Here is a 21,557-nt window from a genome sequence, read left to right on the forward strand (position 1 = left end):
AAAACGTAAAAACTCATGGTAAGGGTACTGTTGTGAAGGGTGTGGTAGTGGAGACATACTTATCCAATGCGTTCCATATTAGTTCTGAGGAGCAACAAGGCATCTGTGGCCACTTCTAGGTAGGAACCTAATCCTATCTGGGATTGATTATAGATGGACTACATGCTCGTCTATTATTGCTATAATGTAAAAAAATCGACGACCATTAAGATATTTATTTTATAGAGTACAACTCACTTACATAAGAAAATACATTTTTAAATAAATACATCAAGCATCGGAACAAAACAAAATTCTTGAGATTTTACAATTGTAGGTAGGATTGCATTATTAACAATAAAAATAGTGGAATATTACAAGGTATAGTTAACAGTTTAACAATATACATGTGGGTAAGAATCAAAAATGCTTCTTTATTAATTATGGTTGAATGAATGAATGAATGGTTGTATGTATGAATCACAACAGGGTCGTCAGGTTTAACGATTTTTCTCGAGCGACTTTACCATACACACCATGAGGTGGACAACACGATTGATATTTCAATGTTATACAGAAATTTGGTAGGACACTGTGGTTGACTCCGGCGTCACTACCGTCACATCTTTATCTGTCTTATAACAGCAGTATTAAGCGCTACTATATTCTGTACCCTTACCATGTGTTTTCAAAACATCCCACAATTTTACGTTACGTTTACTCACTCCATTATTCTGTTCAGTTTGCTTCAGTAGACTGAGTAAACGTAACAATAAGTAAGTGCTCAAGTCTTTTTGTCTACCTCACATGTTCGAAAAAAAGAGAGACAAAACATAGAGCGCCATTTTGTCAATTTAGACATTTAATGTTATGTTAGTGACACTATAGTTCTGATACAATCCGCTCGGGGCGCTGATTGGAAATTTTATGAGCAAATACGCAAAAAAATACCAAAACAGTCATATTTGTCAAAACGTAAAAACTCATGGTAAGGGTACTGTTGTGAAGGGTGTGGTAATGGAGACATACTTATCCAATGCGTTCCATATTAGTTCTGAGGAGCAACAAGGCATCTGTGGCCACTTCTAGGTAGGAACCTAATCCTATCTGGGATTGATTATAGATGGACTACATGCTCGTCTATTATTGCTATAATGTAAAAAAATCGACGACCATTATGATATTTATTTTATAAAAGAGTACAACTCACTTACATAAGAAAATACATTTTTAAATAAATACATCAAGACTATGCTGGAATGCCTCGGAAAAGTATGTCTTCCTTATCTCCCTTATTTATGTTGTGAGGTGATTAAAAATATTATCATTTTCAGATATTTGATTAATGATTTTGATTGATGATTGAATATATGATAAATGAATCATAAGTAATGATGTCAAGAATAATGACAATTATCATCGAGTTATCTGATATAATGACAATAATATCTAGCGCTTAATCATATCTACTAATTAAACATATAAGTAATGAAGCAGAACATTTGTAAATGATATATATATTGTCACTACATACTCATAGGTTCCGCATATTTATAAAAGATATAATTTTAGATAACGATAAACTTAATAGATAGACAGTGGAAGAACTACCATAAAACTCAAATAAAAATATCTTATACAAAGTAGATTCGTTACAGAATTCTTTTTGAATCTCCAAAGAACGCTACCGGAGTCTGAGTGCGTTGCGTAAGGCTTCTCCAGTGTGAGCATGAAGCTCGCCATGCCATCTGGAGTGCACGACGGTATGCGGACGGATCCCGGAGTCCTTAATGCAGTACCGATTGAAGGTGGTAGAACCCTGTGTGACTCCGGCGGCACTACCGCCTCACCTATTTCTACCTAATAAAGCTTCTGTGTTCCGTTTTGAAAAGTGTAGTAAGGTAGACAGACTTTTTGAGGCGTTCCAGCTTAGTCCTCAGGGGTAGCGGCGCATCTGTGGCCGACCTGAGGTGGGAATATCTAATCCTATCTGGAGTTAATTACAGATGTCCATGGGTGGTAGTAGCCACTTACCATCAGGTGGACTGCATGCTCGTCTGCTACACCTACAAAAAAAAAACCGAGGGCAGCCACCTTATAATAATAAACTAGTGGTTAAGTAACTCGGCCTCTCGATCGAGGGATCCGAGGTTGAAATCCCAGACACGCAACTCTGATTTTTTAAAAGTTATGTGTGTTTTAGAAATTAATTATAACTTGCTTAAACGGTGAACGAAAACATCGTGGGGAAACCTGCACACCTGAGAGATTCGTAAAAACAAAATCTCAAAGGTATGTGAAGTCTAACAATACGCACTTGGCCAGCGCGGTGGACTATGGCCTAATCCGTCTCATTCTGAGAGGAGTCGGGATCGGGGTCTGTTTCTGGGTCTGGGTGTTTGTGTATTTGTCTATGTGTGTGGTCATGGCACCCACGACTCATGGAATGGGCTGACAGTGTAGCAAGCGTTTTTTTCTGCCGATTGCTTGAATGCTAAGGAAATGTTTGCATGCAAGGGTGGTCTGGTCGTCACGTTGACCAACAATCGTCCGTCCGTCTGCGGGTCCTCACTGCTGTCCAACACCCGCGCTGTCACCGCTGCGCACTGTTGGAGACACGGCAGCAGCCAGGGTCGCCAGGTCACTGTGGTGCTCGCCTCCAACCGCCTCTTCTCCGGCGGCGGCGACATGTCAAATCATGTCGATCGGTCGCGGCATCGCGAAAAAATCGCTGGACATACATAAAAAAAAATTATATATATCGGAGAAAACACGCTTAGGACATCAAAGGGACACGTCAGTCAGTAATTCAGTAATAATAAAATAACTTATCACGGTTAGCCGGTCAAGTATATAGCAAAATAACCATAGCGATCAAAAACGTTTTAGTTAGGTAAACCGACAGTTTCGCATTGGAGATGTGACCGGGTCCGTGTCTCACGGTAAACTACCCTCATTCTCGAATACGACTCTGTCCACATGGCGCACTATTTTTAAATTAAAGTGACGTTACGGCGTCTACCTGAGGTACATATAATAAAATTAGCAATCTTATCAAACAACTATATCGATATCCACGACATATATATACGTGTCGAATAGATAACCTCTCTTCCTTTGGGAAGTCGGTTAAAAATGTGCCAACAGTTGATATCCCCTGCTAGTTACAACGTAAACAAAGTCCATAATAGTGATCCTGATCAATCCCATATGCTAGTCGTGGTTTAGGTACAAATTTATAATTAACTAGTGGTGTCCGCGGCTTCGCCCGCATTTTTAAGGAATAATATGACATACATAAAACAGAAAATTTGTACCTTCATTGGAATGACAGTGCCATCTGTCGAAAATTGGTCTTACCAACTCTCAAACCCTCGTGGGCTCTTGGACAACAACTTTGCTAAAGATCAGATTGATAAATTCATAGTTTCCGATTCTACAACTACGAATTAAAAATTAAAAAAAAAAAACCTTTTCCCACGGACTAAATTGTGAATCTAAACCATTCTCAAGTCCCCTTGAACACACACAACAAATTTCAACAAAATCAATCCAGTCGTTTAGGAGGAGTTCAGTGACATACACACGCACGTAAGAAATATATATAAAGATTTTATACTAATCTGTTACGATCATAGATCCCTCAACAACTAACCTTTTTGATGGTGGTAGAATCTTTTACTGTTTGACTCCGGAGGCACCATCGCTATACTTATTGCAGCCTAACAGCAGTGTAGAGCTGTTGGATTCTAGTTTGAAGGGGTGGCATTTTTCCGAGGCGTTCCAACTTATTTATTAGAACAAAACTATCATATCTCACACAAGCTTTTGCCCGCGGCTTCGCTCGCGTTCCGAAGTAATATTTTCATCCCCTATTTTATCCCCTTGTGGGTAGAATTGATCAAAATCCTTTCTTAGCGAATGCCTACGTCATAACATCTACCTGCATGCCAAATTTCAGGCCGATCCGTCCAGTGGTTTGGGCTGTGCGTTGATAGATCACTATGTCAGTCAGTCACCTTTGAGTTATATATATTTAGATAGGACTATCTTATCTGAGGTTGATTACGATGGGAATCAGTGGAATTACCATTTGTCTGCGCTCTAGTTTGCTGTATTATGACTAAATTATAACATGCTGTTACGCTAAAGAAAAACATTTGTGTTAAAACTTGTACCTGCGCCAGAGAGATCTATACAGAAATATTCTTTAAAAGTGGAAAGTCTACCAAGTCGCACTTGGCCAGCGGTAGACTATGGCTCAAACCCTTCTCACTTCGAAGGGAGACCCATGCCCAACAGTGGACCAGTAATAGTTCGACGATAAACATACAAAGCACATTTTTAGGGCTCCGTACCCAAAGGGTAAAAACGGAACCGTATTACTAAGACTTCACTGTCTGTCCGTCTGTCCGTCTGTCACAGGGCTCTATCTCTGGAACCGTAATAGGTAAACACATGAAATTTTTACAGAGGATGCATTATGGTGGCCGCTATAACAACAAATACTAAAAATAAATTAAAGTTGAATATAAATGGGGGTCGCCATACAAGAAACCGCTGTTACTCGACGTTTTTCGCTTTATCGCAGTTCAAATTTTCGCAATGTATTTAATTCAGTAGCTGCTGTAGTATCAAATACTAAAAATAAAAAAAATATGAAAATGTTGGTGGTACGGAACCCTCCGTGTGCGAGTTCGACTTGCACTTGGCCAATTTTATTAAGTTTGTCGTCGAACTATTACCAATAATTATTTTTCAAAATAGTATACAAAGGTATATTATTTTAATTCTATTGTACAATACTAATAAGTTACAACAAAACCTATATATTGTCTGTCCTATTGTTTCCACCCACAAAGTAGCCAGTATGTAATAGATCTTTGGATAAGGGTTTGATTAAAACGGCCTTGTTTCACCACAATTAACGCTTTGTTCTACCGCGTGTCGACTTGCTATGCACTCCGTTGCACAAACATACTAAGTATTATTTTATATATTATCTATATATTTTTTATATATTATTATCAACCTACATATACAGATATGGTTATATACATTAATATATTTTAAGCAGTGATAGCGTAGTGGTTAAGAAATGATGTCTCTTGATTGAGGGATCCGAGGTTCAAATCTCAGGCATACCGTTCTTATTAGTGATCGAAGGCATACCTCTGATTTTTCAAAGTTATGTGCGTATTACAAATTAATTATCATTTGTTTAAACAGTGAAGGAAAACATCGTGAGGAAACCTGCATACCTGAGAAATCTAAAAAAAACGTTTTCAAAGGTATGTGAAGTCTACTAATTCGCACTTGGCCAACGCAGTGAACTTTGGTCTAATAATTCTTATTCTGTGAGGAGACCCGTGCCCAGCAGTGGGACAATAATTCGTCGACGACGATGAAGATGATGATATATTTCTAATCGAAAGAAGCATTAGGATTGTCTAATTTATTGGTTGAATTGCTGTCCATGCACATCAGTAATCAGCCCCATATAAGATAATCCTACTTCGGATAACTAAGTTGAAACGCCTCGTATAAGTATGTCTCTTACCACACCCCTCAAACTGGAACGCAGACGCGCTTGACACCGCTGTTGTTAGGCAGAATGGTGGCGGTGGGGCCTCCGTAGTCGAATCACACAGAGTTTTACCTTCAAAAAGTGTATTTGTTCTTAAAATACATAATCATAGATTAGTAAAGATTACTCACTCCTAACAAGAAAATGTAACCAGTTTTTAACCGATTTCAAAAAGGAGGTGGTTACCAATTCGGCCGGTATTTTTTTTTATGTATGTACACGAATTACTCCGCCGTTAGTGGACCGATTTTAATGATTATTTTTTTATCGTATAGAAACGAGCTGGAAGTTGGTCCCATTTAAATATGGTTACGATCCATCGATGGGTTCTGGAGAAAATGAGGGGAACTCCTCCACCCATGTAAATATAACAGCCATAACTTCGCCGTTTATGAACCTATTTTAATGCCTTTAATTTCGTGTGTGGACTATTGCTACAAGTAAGTTCCATTTAAATATGATGAGGATCAGAGTGGGTTCTGGAGACAAAATATGTAACTCCGCAACCGATGGGTATAATTGAGTTTTGTTTGTAGATATTTGGTGTAGGTTCTAATGAAATTGCAAAACCAGTTTATCATTGACTATTTAAGAATCTGATAATGTGGCTCGGAGTAAAAATATGTAATTCCTCAACCGATGGGAATAATTGAGTTGTGTTTGAAGATATTTGGTGTAGGTTCTAATGAAATTACAAAGCCATTTCATCATTGACTATTTAAGCGTCTGATAATGTGGCTCGGAGACAAAATATGTAACTCCTCAACCGATGGGAATAATTGAGTTGTGTTTGAAGATATTTGGTGTACGTTCTAATGAAATTGCAAAGCCAGTTCATCATTGACTATTTAAGAGTCTGATAATGTGGCTCGGTGACATAATATAGTAGTCTAGTACATATTTCTGAAATCGGCGCTCATATTCGACACGCTGTTTACATCCTTATCCAACGAAATATATTGAGCGCCGACTTCAGAAATATGTACTAAATCAACATTTATTTCAATTATTTTTTACTTTGTAGTGACATAGAAGTCGGTTGTATTTTTTTGTTAAAAATTTTTTGACAATTGAAATAGTTGCGTAAAAAAGTTTTGCCATGTCTCCGTGCTAAAATGTCCCTAAAATATTTGAAATAATTATTTATTTATTATGTATATTACGCAGTATTAGTTATTTATTCGTAAATTTTCTCTAAAAATGTTTTCATTTGACAAGAATTCAAAAAAAGAACTTACTAATAAGCCGTTTGTATTTACGACGTAGTTTCTTTACTAATCTATATACATAATACAAATATTTCTATTAGTTTCTACACAAGTTTCCAGATGAGTCAAACAGTAGTTATAACCACATTTTACGAGAGTGAGCTAATATTTTTATGACATCAGTCGCCCTAAATAATGTATAGCTTTACTGAGTTTCTACATGAAATGTATATCTTCATAAATATATTGAAGGTGGTAGAAGACTTCGTGGTTCGACTCCGGCGGCATCACCAACACGCCTATTTCTGTATAACAGCAGTGTTACACACTGCTGTGTTCTGGTTTGAAGGGTGTGGTAAGGGAGATATACTTGTTCGAGGCGTCCCAGCTAGTCCTCAGGGGTAACGGCGCGTCAGTGGTCGATCTCAGAAAGGACATTGATCTTATCTGAGGTTGATTACAGATGTCTATGGGCGGCAGTAGCCATTTACAATAAGGTGGACTGCATGCTCGTCTGCTATATTCCTATATTATAAAAAAAAATTAACGAAGTAAGAATAAATAGTTAATAGACCTTATTTACAATTTCATTAGCAATTTACGTGTTATACTATTTAGGAAACTATATGTGGTAACTACTCTGACCAGACCAATGCCCAGCAGTGGGACAGTAGTCGGTCGACGTATACCGACTAAAACCATTCTGATCATCGTTTCAAACCGTCCGCATCACTTCAAAACGATAAAATCGAAAGCAGATGCAATTTTACACCCCTCGACCCTTTTAAAGTATGAAAAATTAAGCTTTAAATTAACTGCTTCAACGTCTATTTTTGGAAATATTTTCGAAAAGGGTGTCTGGAACTTATTTCTTTTAGGTTGCACGATTCATTTTTGTGCACCTGTGAACTAACCCTTAAATGCTATTGTGTGAATATGCAACAGTATAATGGGTAGGGTTAACAAAAAACTATAATATTTTTGTTTTATAGAGAAGTAACTGACAGCTAAATCACTAGGTCTAGAAATAAAGAATAAAATATGCTGTTTAAAAAAATAACAATTTTTTAAACAATTCAGATATTGCTTTATTTTATTAATAAAAAATATGCTACCAGTTACGTAATGGCAATAGACATAATGTTATTGTATACACATATAGAATGTTAAGTGGCCTCACCTTAAATAAGATTGGAGGTCGCTCTGTAATTTTCAAAATTTCATTTAAAATCCGATCTCAAGGCAGTTGTGGCGTCTTCCTTTTACTATTGAGCACGGGTCTCCTATCAGAATGAGAAGTATTAGGCCATAGTCTATCGCGCTGGCCAAGTGCGTATTGGTAGACTTCACATATCTTTAGGAAGTTTAAAGATCTCTCGGGTATGCAGGTTTCCTCAAGATGTTTTCCTTCACCGTCTAAGCAAGTGATATTTAATTAATCTATAATCTCAAGGCTTCATAAAGGAATTATTTTAATTCAAGCAGTGATTATTTGTACTATATAACTTTAATGCATAGATAAGTAAAGATTACTCATTCCTAACAAGAAAAAATGTACCCAGTTTTGAGAATTGAAATAGTTGCGTAGAAAAGTTTTGCCACATCTTCCTGCTAAAATGTCCCTAAAATAATTGTAATAATCATTTATGTATTATGAAAATTACGCAGTATTAGTTATTTATTCGTAAATTTTCTCTAAAAATGTTTTTATTTGTCAAGAATTCAAGAAAAGAACTTACTAATAAGCCATTTGTGTCTTCATTCAATTTCAAGGCGGCGAAGTATCTTTACTAATCTATGCTTTATTAATTATTTTCTGTTACTTTACAGTGTTAGTGTGTAAAAACTTATTCAATGAATTAATTCAGTTTTATTTATTCCAATCAAGTTTTGAACATAATACATTTGAAATTAGTGATTGGTGCTGGCTTTCTTATTTCGCTAACCGTACTCACATAATGCATCTGCAAGACACCTGTTGCTAAAGACGATTAGTCAGTTGCCCAGTGCCCTTCGCACGACTACCTAATGTATGTACTTGTATGTAGGGTTAGGTATCAACGGCTTCGTTACAAATGGTATTGGCAAAAAGCTCTATGCTTCTTTTTTCGAAGGTTGAAGGTGGTAGAACCCTTTGTGGTTCGACTCCTGCGGCACCGCCACACCTATTTCTACCTAAGAACAGTAGTGTTAGGCGCTGCTGTGTTCTATTTTGAAGGGTGTGGTAAGGGAGACAGACTGTTCTGAGGCGTTCCAGCTTAGTCCTCAGGGGTAGCGGCGCATCTGTGGCCGACCTCAGGTAGGAATATCTACTCTATCTGGGGTTGATTACAGATGTCCATGGGCGACAGTAACCACTTACCATTACGTGGACGGCATGCTCGTCTGCTACTCCTATATTATAAAAAAAAGTTACGTTTCCTGTACAAAGTTTAAGCTGTAAATAGTAAAGCAGTGTTTTATGGAAAATTAGTTAACGAATATTTTTTTATAATACAGGAGAAGCAGACAAGCGTGCAGTCCACCTGATGGTAAGTGGCTGCTGCCGCCCACGGACATCTGCAATCAATCCCAGGTAAGACTAGATTTCTACCTGAGGTCGCTCACAGATGCGCCGCTGCCTCAGAGGACTAAACTGTAATGCCTCGGCAAAGTATGTCTCCCTTACCACAACCTTCAAACCAGAATAGCAGCGTTTAACACTGTTGTTATGAGCAGAAATAGGTGTGGCGGTGTTGCAGTCAGAGTCGAACCACAGAGAGTTCTACTATACACTGTTTTGTTCTACCAGATATCAGAACTCTTTGTAGTTTGATCGTAGAGGCACCACCGCCACATCTGTTCTAGGAGTTGGTAAACACTTACCATGTGGACTGCAGCTCATTCTTACTTTTATTCGTAAATAAAGATTAATTATTTTATGACGTCATAAAACCGGATAAATTACAGTTAGTCACAAATTTCCGTCGTCAATATTTTTTATCTGCGCACTCAATTTTCCTCTCCCAACGCAACAAAGGGATCTCAAAAATATACAATCTTAAGAACATTTTAATCCCAAATTGGAGTTTTTGTGGCAGCGGTATTCAACCTTTTGTCGTTTATATTTTATTTTATTTATTTATTTATTTTACCACGCCAAAAGCTTAACAAACAAAACTTATAAACTATAATATTATACGTATACAACTTTTCTATGTATGTAACCCAATTATAGGCGTGTACAATTTACACATATGACATGTTATTGCTTATTTTGACGGTTAAAATAATATGAAACACAATGCAATGTACTAAGAAATATTAAGAGGTAAATTAATTAACATAAATAGCATAAATACAAAGACATCAAATTTTACATTAATAAATTGGTTTGAACAAGATACTACTGTATTCTATAAAGAAGAACTCTACATAATAAAGTGTAGTGCTAAATCTTTGAATGTAAAATAAAAAGTCGAAACGAAAATAAATCTAAGTAAATTTGAGTTTTTGCAGCTGCGGTATTCAAACTTGTCTCTGATACGTAACATGTGTGAATAGAATCAAAATATTTATTCATAGGATTTTTGTAAAAGTATTTCAAAACTTAATATTTTTAGTTTGCATAATATATTGTTTAAAGCTTATATTACGAAAAAGATTTGCACTATATTATACAAAATATTGTGAAAAGAATTGCACGATACTAAAATAATAAAAAAACAGTCTGTTTTGGTCTGTTAAAGAGCTTTTAAGTATTCTGTATCTTAAGTTTTCTACACTGTTTTTACTTTAAAAGTATAATATGACAATGCAACTTGAATAAAAGTTTTAAAAACCGTGTTCTTTGGTTACGGATATATGGTTAATACCCAGGTTGAAAATGACAAAGTACATACTAACAAATACCTTCGGATATTTATTCGGATAATTGCAACACAAATGAAATATTATAACAGAAAAAGACAAAAAAAATTAAAATAACATAAAACAAAAGAAAAAAAAAACGAAAAAAGGACAATTCAAATGCACATTTTAATTATTACTATAATATGTGTTGCAACCTCCAAATTGTAAATCTATCTACTTAGCAAGTACCTAAGATTGGGAACCACTATCTTTACCGTCTAAAATGAATCTGTAAGGAAATAATTCCATCATCCGAGCTCAGTTATTCGAGACGTAAACTTTCGTCCGGTCCATGCAGTAAGAACTGAATTATTCATAATTGTACAAAAGCTTCGATTTCACGGTCTGTCTGTTTGTAAAATGGCTACTGCCTACGACAGATTGATATAAATTTGTCAAAATTAATGAGATTACTAGTGTCTTATTTACCGAAGTAACAAACGAGCATACAACCCATTTGTCTGAGTGTCAACTACCTATGGAGGTCTATGATCAATCCCAGATAGGATTAGTCAGTCGCAGGTGCATTGTTACCCTTTATAATCAACTTCAGATTGGATTGGAGTTTTACCTCAGGTCGGCCACAGATGCGTAGCTAGCCCTGAGAACTAAGTTGGAACGCCTCGTTTAGGTGCTTCATTCCCTCTATACCCTTGGATGTCGTAAGTAGTTAAGGATTTAAATCCAGTGCTTCAATACCAAATTATTTACCTGTGGTAAATTATTCAAGGTAAAACTCTTAATGTTTGTGTAAAAAATCTACAACAAAATTGGTTTAGTATTGCGAAAGATTGCAAGTATAAAAAACAGATGTCATTTTAGAATAGATTTATTTATATTGTAAGAGAGATATACTTAAAATTGTTGAGTTGCTTTGAAGTTACGGGTACATAATTACCTTTCGTCCCTTATTTAGAGGGTAGGGTATAGTCTGCGCCAAACTCCTAGTCCGCTCTGAAGTTGTTGCGCACAACTACAAGCATATATTCCGTAGCAACGTAAGGGCTAACGGGTACATAGGTGACCCGAGGGCTAGAGCGGGTAGCGGACGGGTGCCGGAGGGGCCCACGCTGTCTTCATCCCGCTAATATCTATAATTGGTTATTCGATGCGACTCGTTTCTATATTCGGAGTGGACTAGAAGTTTGGCGCAGACTATACAAAGAAATCTTTTCATGCAAACTTCAGGAATTTAAACTGTGCATTGTCTGTTGTTCACTATTAAACTTTTACTACGAAAACCGTAGTTTCAGTGTTAATTATTCTAAAGTACTAGACATTTCCGTAAAGCTATGTAAAGTCAGATAATACAACTAGTACGGCACATGACCGAGTTTCCACAGTGACGACAGTCGCCGCGACTGGGTGACGCCATTTGTATACCGTCAGCTGTTTTAAATATTAATTGTTTGTGTTTATAGTAGATGAAGTTCATCTTTGCGTTAAGTAAAGAAGGTATTAATACGAGTATAATGAGTTGCTAGGGACTTGGTTTGGACATATTTAACTTTTTGAAAATATAAAGGAGTTTGTTCTGAAAACTGTTTTGCATTTTTCTGTAAGTGCGGTCAGTAATGGGTCAGCTGTTTTGAAGATAACTCGTTAGAAACACATAGACTAAATATATTTATATCGCATGTGACAGATATAGTTAACATAGTAGAGTTATTTTGAAATTACTTTATACAGTGTAAACTCCATGTAACGTCACTCGATTTAACGACAAACTCTCTAAAGCGTCGAAAACAATTGGCTTAGTTGGTTTAGCTTGTATTCCATACAATGATACACTCTACATAGCATTACACCCACTCTCAATAACGACCACAATTGAGTAATAAAAAGTACCTTTTAAGTTGCTAAAATTAGTAAAAACTGTGCACCTGTGTACGTTGTTTTGTCGCCTTTTTATCCTAGCCCGCAATAAACTCGACTGTCGGCATCACGCATCCGAAACTTTCTAAGAAATTCGTTCTTTTGTTTACAAATTGGATTGCTTGCACAAAATTATTGGATAATTACTTCCTTTGTCACCAAGATGCCTCAATATCAGAAGATATGAATAAAATAATTAAAAAAATACAACAAAATTACTGGTGCAGCAAAAGACGTCAGACAAAAATAACAGACTACACGCAATAGCGTTCAAATAAGATTCTTTTTTTGTACATAAAAACTAACACTAAACTAAATAAACTTTTTCTTTTTCTAATTCTGAATTTTCTTCTCTCCATTTAACGACCACTCTCTATAACGCCATAAAATGCACAGTCCCTTCAGTGCCGTTATATAGAGTTTACACTGTATTTGTAAATTGAATACAAACCTTTCGTCGCTTTTTAGAGGGTAGGGTACAATCTTTTCATGCAAATTTCAGGAATTTAAACTGTGCATTGTCTGTTGTTCACTGTTAAACTTTTACTACGAAAACCGTAGTTTTAGTGTTAATTATTCTAAAGTACTAGACATTTCCGTAAAACTGTGTAAAGTCAGATAATATAACTAGTACGGCACATGACCGAGTTTCCACAGTGACGACAGCCGCGGCGACTGGGTGACGCCATTTGTATACCGTCAGCTGTTTTAAATATTAATTGTTTGTGTTTATGTAGATGAAGTTCATCTTTCCGTTAAGTAAAGAAGGTACCAGTACGAGTATAATGAGTTGCTGGGGACTTGGTTTGGACATATTTAACTTTTTGAAAATATAAAGGAGTTTGTTCTGAAAACTGTTTTACATTTTTCTGTAAGTGCGGTAAGTAATGGGTCATCAATTTTGAAGATAAGTCGTTAGAAACACATAGACTAAACTTAAGAATGAGAATTTATATTTTTATGAAATGTCAAATTTTTATCACGTATTAAGACCCCTTAAGGGACGAATTTTAAAAAAGAAACCTTCACAGTGCTCATCTACGCTACACACTAAACGCATGTACATTTTTTAAAGAATTTAGGCTTGTAGACTATAGCGTCAATCTGCTATAGGTAATAGAGACTGAAAAATGTCAACATGTCACTAATATTTTTCACAATGACAGCTACGGCGCCCGGGCGACGCCATTTCAAACCGTCAGCTGCTTTAAATATTAATTGTTTGTTTATCTTTATGTAGATTAAGTTCATCTTTACGTTAAGAAGTCACTGGCATAATGAGTTGCCGGGGTCTTGGTTCGGACTTAACTTTTTGAAAATTTAAAGCTTGTCAAGTTCTGAAGTGTTTTGCATTTTTGGGTTAGTACGGTTAGAATTGATTCGCAAATTTTTAATATAATTAAAGTAAATAAATGTAGACTACATTTTACATTTTATTTATAACTAGATTTTACATTTTTGTTAAAAGGGAATAACTTATTATGTATAAGCCCCTTAAGGGACAAATTTCAAATTATACGGAGTTATTTGTGATTGGAACCGTTCTATCATTTCTGTCTACAAACACAGAGCGTGTCAGACGCGTGCCGAGGCAGACAAAAAGTGTTTTCTTGAACAATGTGAATAATTTGGGGTTCGGCGGACGGCGGTATGTGTGGCCGCATTATATGTATGTGTTTGTGGTATGTGTTCCTTAGGTTGCTGGCCGGGCAGTTCAAGCTTCCAATCTTGCCATCCGCAACACCGGAAGCCCCCTTTTAGTCGACAGGCAGGGAATACCGTAGCTCTATTCTGGTCCCGGAACTACAGGGACACAGAAATAGGGCCTGTGTCGTAAATATCAAGATAGAGCGGTTAATATTTAAATGCTAAGCATGCAACAGGCGTTGCTTGGCTTTCTATCCACTAAAATAGAGACCCAAGAATGTCATGATGTCACGAACATTTTATTTCCCGTAAATGTCGGACTAGATTGTGTGGTACAATTTAGAAGCAAATATATAAGTAAATGAAATGAAAAACATCATCATCATTAAAATGAGAAGGATTAGGCTATGGTCCACCGCGCCGGTCAAGTGCAAATTGGTAGACTTCACACACCTTTGAGAGCCCTTTTTCAGTAGCGTAAGTTTTCTAACGATGTTTATTTCGCCATTTAAACAAGTAATAATTAATTTACGAGTATACACGTAAAATTTTGAAAAATCTGATGTGTCAAATTTCTCGTAACTTCAACTGATATATAATCCTCAGTCTAGAATTTTCCAACATAATATCATGTTAATCTAGTTACTAATGTTCATTTTAATTTTCATGAGAATTGGGTGCGCAGAAGGTCAGTTATCATAAAATTTGTAAAAAACGTAGGTAGTTATGATGAGTTCTACCCCATGACTCTAAGTTTTAATCATCAGACCATACACATGTCAAGGTAGGAAAGTACCGCAATGTAACACATTTTCATATTAAAAAAACAAAATTGAATTTGGTTAAGAAATATTAGAGTTTCTTCAAGAGACACGGGTTTCTACAATTTTCCGGGAAAATTGGCGAAAATTTTCCCGGAAAATTGTAGAAACATGGATGGTAGTGACCACATTTTTTATAATGTAAGAGTAGCAGACGAGCATGTAGTTCCACCTGATGGTAAGTGGCTACTGCCGCCCTTGGACATCTGTAATCAACCCCAGATAGGATTAGATATTCCTACCTGAGGTTGGCCACAGATGCGCCGCTACCCCTGAGGACTAAGCTGGAACGCCTCGGAAAAGTCTACCTAATAACACTGCTGTTATTAGATAGAAATAGGTCTGGTGAAGAATAGAATAGAAATAGGTGTAGTAGTCGAACCACAAAGAGTTCTACCACCCTCGAAACCACTTGCCCACTTAAGTACATTACTTATTTACTAATTATAAAAAAGCAGTAATAAACCCACTCGAGCCCTATCTAGAGGTTAGATAGCCAGTGTGAACGCGCTCTAAAGTGTTCTAAAACCGCGTTCACCTTCCAGGTTCTTAACCAAATTCTATTTCGGTGCCCTACAGGCCATGTGGCGGCGCTCTCACATCAAAGAACAAAAGAATGAACTTTATGATGAAAGTAAAAATAAAACTCGTTCATCTACAGGGTGTATTTGGTTTCGTTTTAAAATTTTTAAACAGAAGAAGAAAATTTTTTTTTAGAGTAAACCAAAATATTTTTTAAAGTTGGCCATAGATGCACCCATAAGGATTACGTTATATATATAGTATTTGTCTGTCTTTTACATTCTTCAAATTTGAATACAGCAGTGTACGTCACCCACACTTACTTATTTTTGTAATGTTGCACGGAGACCACTTTATAGTAAGTAGCTTTTGCTGATGAACATCTGTAATCAACAACAGATGAGATCTGTAACCCTACGTAAGGCAAGTCATGCTTTGTCCCTATAGTCCCGGGACTAGAATAGGGCTACGGTGTCCCCTGCCTGTCGTAAGAGGCAACTAAAAGGGGGCTTCCGGGGTTGCGGGCGGCAAGATTGGGAGGTCGAGCCGTCCAGCAAGCAACTCCGGGAAGGACGGCGGTATGTGTGGTCGCATACCGTCGTAAACACCAGACTGTGTGGTGAGTCCTGATGCTCATCTAGGAGGAGCCCGAAGGGGCAACGCGTTCAGAGGACTCCGGTTGCGTTCCGTAGGAGATCCCGGAGTCCTCTTGGCAACGCTGAGTACGGCCACCGGGGGGGTTTTAGTGCGGTAAGAATCCCGGTAATAACCCCGTGTCGCTCCCACGACACTGGGTACCTTTTGAAGGTTTCCCCCTCGTAAACAAAAAAAAAGGTTACACATGCTTCTACCCCTGATGATCAAGGTAAGCGTCTAATAAGTGTCTCCCTTACCAGACCAATCTAAACGGAACACAGCAGCGCTTAACACTGCTGTTTTAGGATTAAAGGTACTAATGTTCTTTTCTAAACCCCTAACCAATAACAAGTTGTTACACTTTAAAATTTGATGAAACGCATACGTTTTAGCTCACCCTGTACATACGCGCGGGCCTCAGTAATGAGGCGGTCGGCGGTGCCAAAATCGGACATCGAACCCGGGACATCTGTTCTGCGATACGCCTATATTCAATGCCGCTTATTTACCATAATATATTATATAAGTGATACAACTGTGTTTACTTTACATAAGTAGAAATATTTTTATATTGTTTTTATTTCAGTAAGAATTTGTTTTGTATATTTTTTTTTATTAAAAGAGGTTTATTTCTAGGTTCTTTCTTGATTTACTATGTTTGTGTGTCTGTCTAGCACCTTAGGTTTTAAACGAATAGACCGATTTTAATGCAGTTTTTTATTTTAAAAGTTTCATTTCGGTTTTTAGCAATTTTTGATAAAAACTTCAGCTATTTGAAATTATCAGTTCTTTCCTAAGAGGTTAGTGATTTCATTCAAGCTATGGCGAAAATTAGAGTTTTAATATTGATTCAGATAGATTGGAGTCCTATCTGTAGTCGATAGGTGTGGTACCTTTATAAATTGAGAAAAGCTTCATAAAAATATCTTCCTCTTTTCCACATGCATCAAACCAGAACACAGCAGCGTTTAACACTGCTGTTATAAGGCAGAAATAGGTGTGGCGGTGGTGCTTCCGGAGTCAAACCACAAACTCTACCATCTTTTTATTCGTTTATATTAAAATAATATAACTCAAGGGTGACTGACTGACATAGTGATCTATCAACGCACAGCACAAACCACTGGACGGATCGGGCTGAAATTATGCATGCAGCGGGCATGCAGGTAGATGTTATGACGTAGGCATCCGCTGAGAAAAGATTTTAATCAATTCTACCCCCAAGGGGATAGAATAGGGGATGAAAAAATACTTCGTAACGCGAGCGAAGCCGCGGGCAAAAGCTCGTATAAAAATAAAATTAAAAGTTAAATATTATTAGCGGTAATATTATAAGCTTTTATAATTAATCTGACCTGAACATTATCGTTAATAGAATTATATTTATAGCAGTTTGTCGGTTCGCGACATAAATTAACCCATAGTTATGTTAACTGGAATGTTAAGAGGTTAACAAACTGTAGTAGGTTAAACAAAGCTTGGCATTCGTGTCACGTTTTATGTCTCTTATTTAGTTCCATTTTGACAGATTTAATTTGTAACAGGCGAGGTCGTAGCATATGATTTTATGTCACATGGGAAATTTGGTTAAATTAGACTACTTTTTCTAACGCGTTTTAATTTTTTTTTTATAATATAGGAGTAGCAGACGAGCATGCAGTCCACCTGATGGTAAGTGGCTACTGCCGCCCATGGACATCTGTAATCAACCCCAGATAAAACTAGAGTCCTACTTAATGCCACACTTCCGTTGTAACCCTTTTTTTCCATGGGCGGCAATGACTTACCATCACATGGACTACATGCTCGTTTTCTACTCCATGAGACAATCTTGTCTATAAGCTTTAATATACCTTTATTACATAAATTCTACCTATAAGTATCATATTTTACTAAAATATCGCTCTAATAAATATCCTGAGATATTATATCTTAAGATAAATTTAATAATCTCGAGATAACGAACCGGTATCGTGTTTCAACTCAACAAATAACTAGGGAGCGAGTAAGTTATAGTTGAACCCTCAGTTAGTTTAGATCCGTGAGATAATGAGGAAATTCTTACAAGTTAAGGCATACTATTATTAACCATAAACGCTATTTTCGAATTTATTTGTATATCCGAAACTTTTAAAATAAAATAGAAAAATAGTGTATCAGAGGTTTTTTTCATTATGGACCGTTGATCTAGTAATTATTATTAAAAAAACGCAATTACTTAAAATTGAGGTTTATGTTAGCTACTCCTAAAGTTTAGCCGAATCTAACGACATCTCATATGTTAAAATTCAAGTCGTTTGAGCTGCAGATACGCTTAAAAACATTACTTTCCACACCCAGATAAAACTTTGGGAATCGCGGGTTCAAATTTTAGGGATTTTTATAATATATTAATTTCTAATTCTATAATTAATTTCTAATACGCACATAACTTTGACAAATCAGAGGTGCGTGCTTGGGATTTGCACCTCGGACCCCACGATCGAGAGACCGAGTTTTTTAACCACTAGGCTATCACTGCTTGACTGCTGTTGACTATGGCTTTAGTCCTTCTCATTCTGGAAATAATCCTATGCCTAACACTGAAATATATATTTATTTTGTATAGGCCAACGGCGGCACTTACAAATTGTAAGTTACAATATTTTCTTAAACTACTACCGGATCGGAACGCGACCTCTACTGAGAAGATCCGGTAAGAAACTCAGTGGGTTTCTTTTTTTTAATAATAATTATCTTTTTCCCTTTTTTTTAAATGCCATTATTTTTACATATAACTTATTGTTTTACTAACATTATACACTGGGACAATAAAGTATTAATGATAAATTCTGACGCCACAATTTTCGTTGAAGTTGTAATAATAGAAACAAACAAACACCCATACAATTATGTAATGGGGTCATTGACACACATCTATCTTCCTCCGAAACGCAGTAACTACATATTTTGCAAGAATATTTGCAATTTTATACACAAACGATCGTGCGGGAAACTATTTTCATAAAACGACGACGATTATTTCTTTATATAGAGAGATACTATTATAAAAAAGTGATAGTATAAACTCCAACTGCGTTTTATCTTATATATAAATTTCTCGTGTCACAATGTTAGTACCGTACTCCTCCGAAACGGCTTTACCGATTTTCACAAAATTTTATATGCAGTAGGTCTGAGAATCGGCTACTATCTATTTTTCATACCCCATAAGTGACAACGTTTGCCGGGTCAGCTAGTTTTTTTATATAATACTGAAGTAGCAAACGCGTAATCAGTCCACCTGATGGTAAGTGGCCACTGCCGCTCATGGACATCTGTAATCAATCCCAGATAGGATTTAAGTCCTACTTATTCACGGCTACACTACAGGTTCGTTGCTTTTGCTATTTCTGAGGACTAAACTGTAACTCTTCATATACATTTTCCTCCCTAAAAGATTTTATCCCTCAAAACACAGTAGTGCTGAAAATTGTTGTTATAAGACATAAGTATGGTGACGATGGTGCCCTCGGCGTCGAATGGTTCTACCGCCTTAAGAGGAACACTTATACGTAGTCAGTCACAAATTCACTGCCACCCATGGACATCTGTAACTTTTTTGTTTTATAATATAGGAGTAGCAGACGAGCATGCAGGCGACCTGATGGTAAGTGGCTACTGACGCAATCGACCCCAAATAAGATTAGATATTCCTACCTGGGGTCGGCCACACATGCGCCGCTACCCCTGAGGACTAAGCTGGAACGCCTCGGAAAAGTACGTCTCCCTTACCACACCCTTCAAACCAGAAGCGCTTAACACTGCTGTTATTAGGCCGAAATAGGTGTGACAGTGCCGGGGGAGTCGAACAACAAAGGGTTCTACAACCTTTAACTCCATATTAAACAACGGTTCTACCTGAAGCCGATCACAGACGTGATGCCACTCCTCAGAACCAAGATGGCCGCCTCGTATTAGTCATAATGTAATTTATTACCGTCAAAAAACAAAATCGGTATTTGAATTGAGGAAACATTCGCGACACGGTTACGTAAATTAATGATAATATCGCGAGGAATAAAGGTTCTTACAAAAATCGGTAAGGTACGAGTCGGAGTTGCGTATGAAGGGTTCCGTACTAGCGTTAGACGTTTGTATGTATTGCTATTATGATGAAAGAGCAAGAACAGCAAAATCGTCGAAAAAACAAGGGTTTTTATGTCAATCTTCATTTTTTAATTTAATTTTACTTGTAATATTTGTTGTTGCGGCAGTTGTAGTAATAGATATTCTGTTAAAAAAATAAAAAGTTCAAAACGGAATCCATGTCCTTTAGACTTTCACGCGTGACACTACACTGCAGGCTTCACGAAAGAAAAGAATTAGCAAGCTGAAGTGGCAGTGGGCTGGTCACAGATGACTTATGGGGCAGGCAAGTTCTCGAATGTGGACCACGAATCGGCAGACGGAGTGTAGGACGCCTTCCGGCACGCTGGACTGACGACCTTAAGAGGGCTGGTGGTAGTGGCTGGACGAGAGCAACGGAGGACCGAATGTTGTGGCACACCTTGGATGAGCCCTATGTCCAGCAGTGGAACGATAGAGGCTGAAGTGATGATGATAACTTGGTAAGTCTTATCGAACTACATGCGTATGGAACGTATGACAGGAAACATGTATATAAAAAGCATGCGGACAACACGCAGACAAACCCGCATGATATTAAAAGGCATTAACAAGGTTTTGTTTCCCACTCTTTGAGTACGGAACCCTAAAATTGTGTTTTATTCATGACGGGCTCGCGAAATGTGTGCCGTATACATATTATGTAAATCTTTATAAGTAATGTATGTAAATTAGGGGTTCCTGTTGGACTTTTGGGACGCGAGGCGTTTTATTACGCACGATTTTTTGTCGTAAATTCAGTTTGACGGGAAAATCACTTCTCAATCGGTGGATTTAAAGTTCTTTTTTATATGTAGAAGAAGGAAATGATGCAGTCAATCGGTAAGTGGCTACTGCTGCCCATGGACATCTGTAACCAACCCCAGATAAGATTAGCTTTTTACTTGATATCGGCCACAGATACCCACGTTACTCCTGACTAAGTAGGAACGCCTCGGATAAGTATCTCTTACCAATCATATAAAACCACAACACAGCAGCGCTTAACATCGCTGTTATTAGGCAGAAAGGTGTGGCGGTAGTGCCTTAGGCGTCGAATCACAAAGCCATCTACCACCATATCAAGTTCTTGTCATGAAGTATACTAAAATTTATAACTTAAAGATACAAATATGTTATTAGATCTCTGTAACCACACCCATTAAACGAAAACACAGCAGCGCTTAACACTGATAAACATATTGATAGCTTTAGATAAATAAAATATAGTTAAAAAACCAAAAA

Source organism: Epargyreus clarus, unplaced genomic scaffold, assembly GCF_041222505.1.
Source record: "Epargyreus clarus isolate Ecla_fem2 unplaced genomic scaffold, WU_Ecla_fem_2.2 ptg000031l, whole genome shotgun sequence".
NCBI classification, from domain to species: Eukaryota; Metazoa; Arthropoda; class Insecta; order Lepidoptera; family Hesperiidae; genus Epargyreus; species Epargyreus clarus.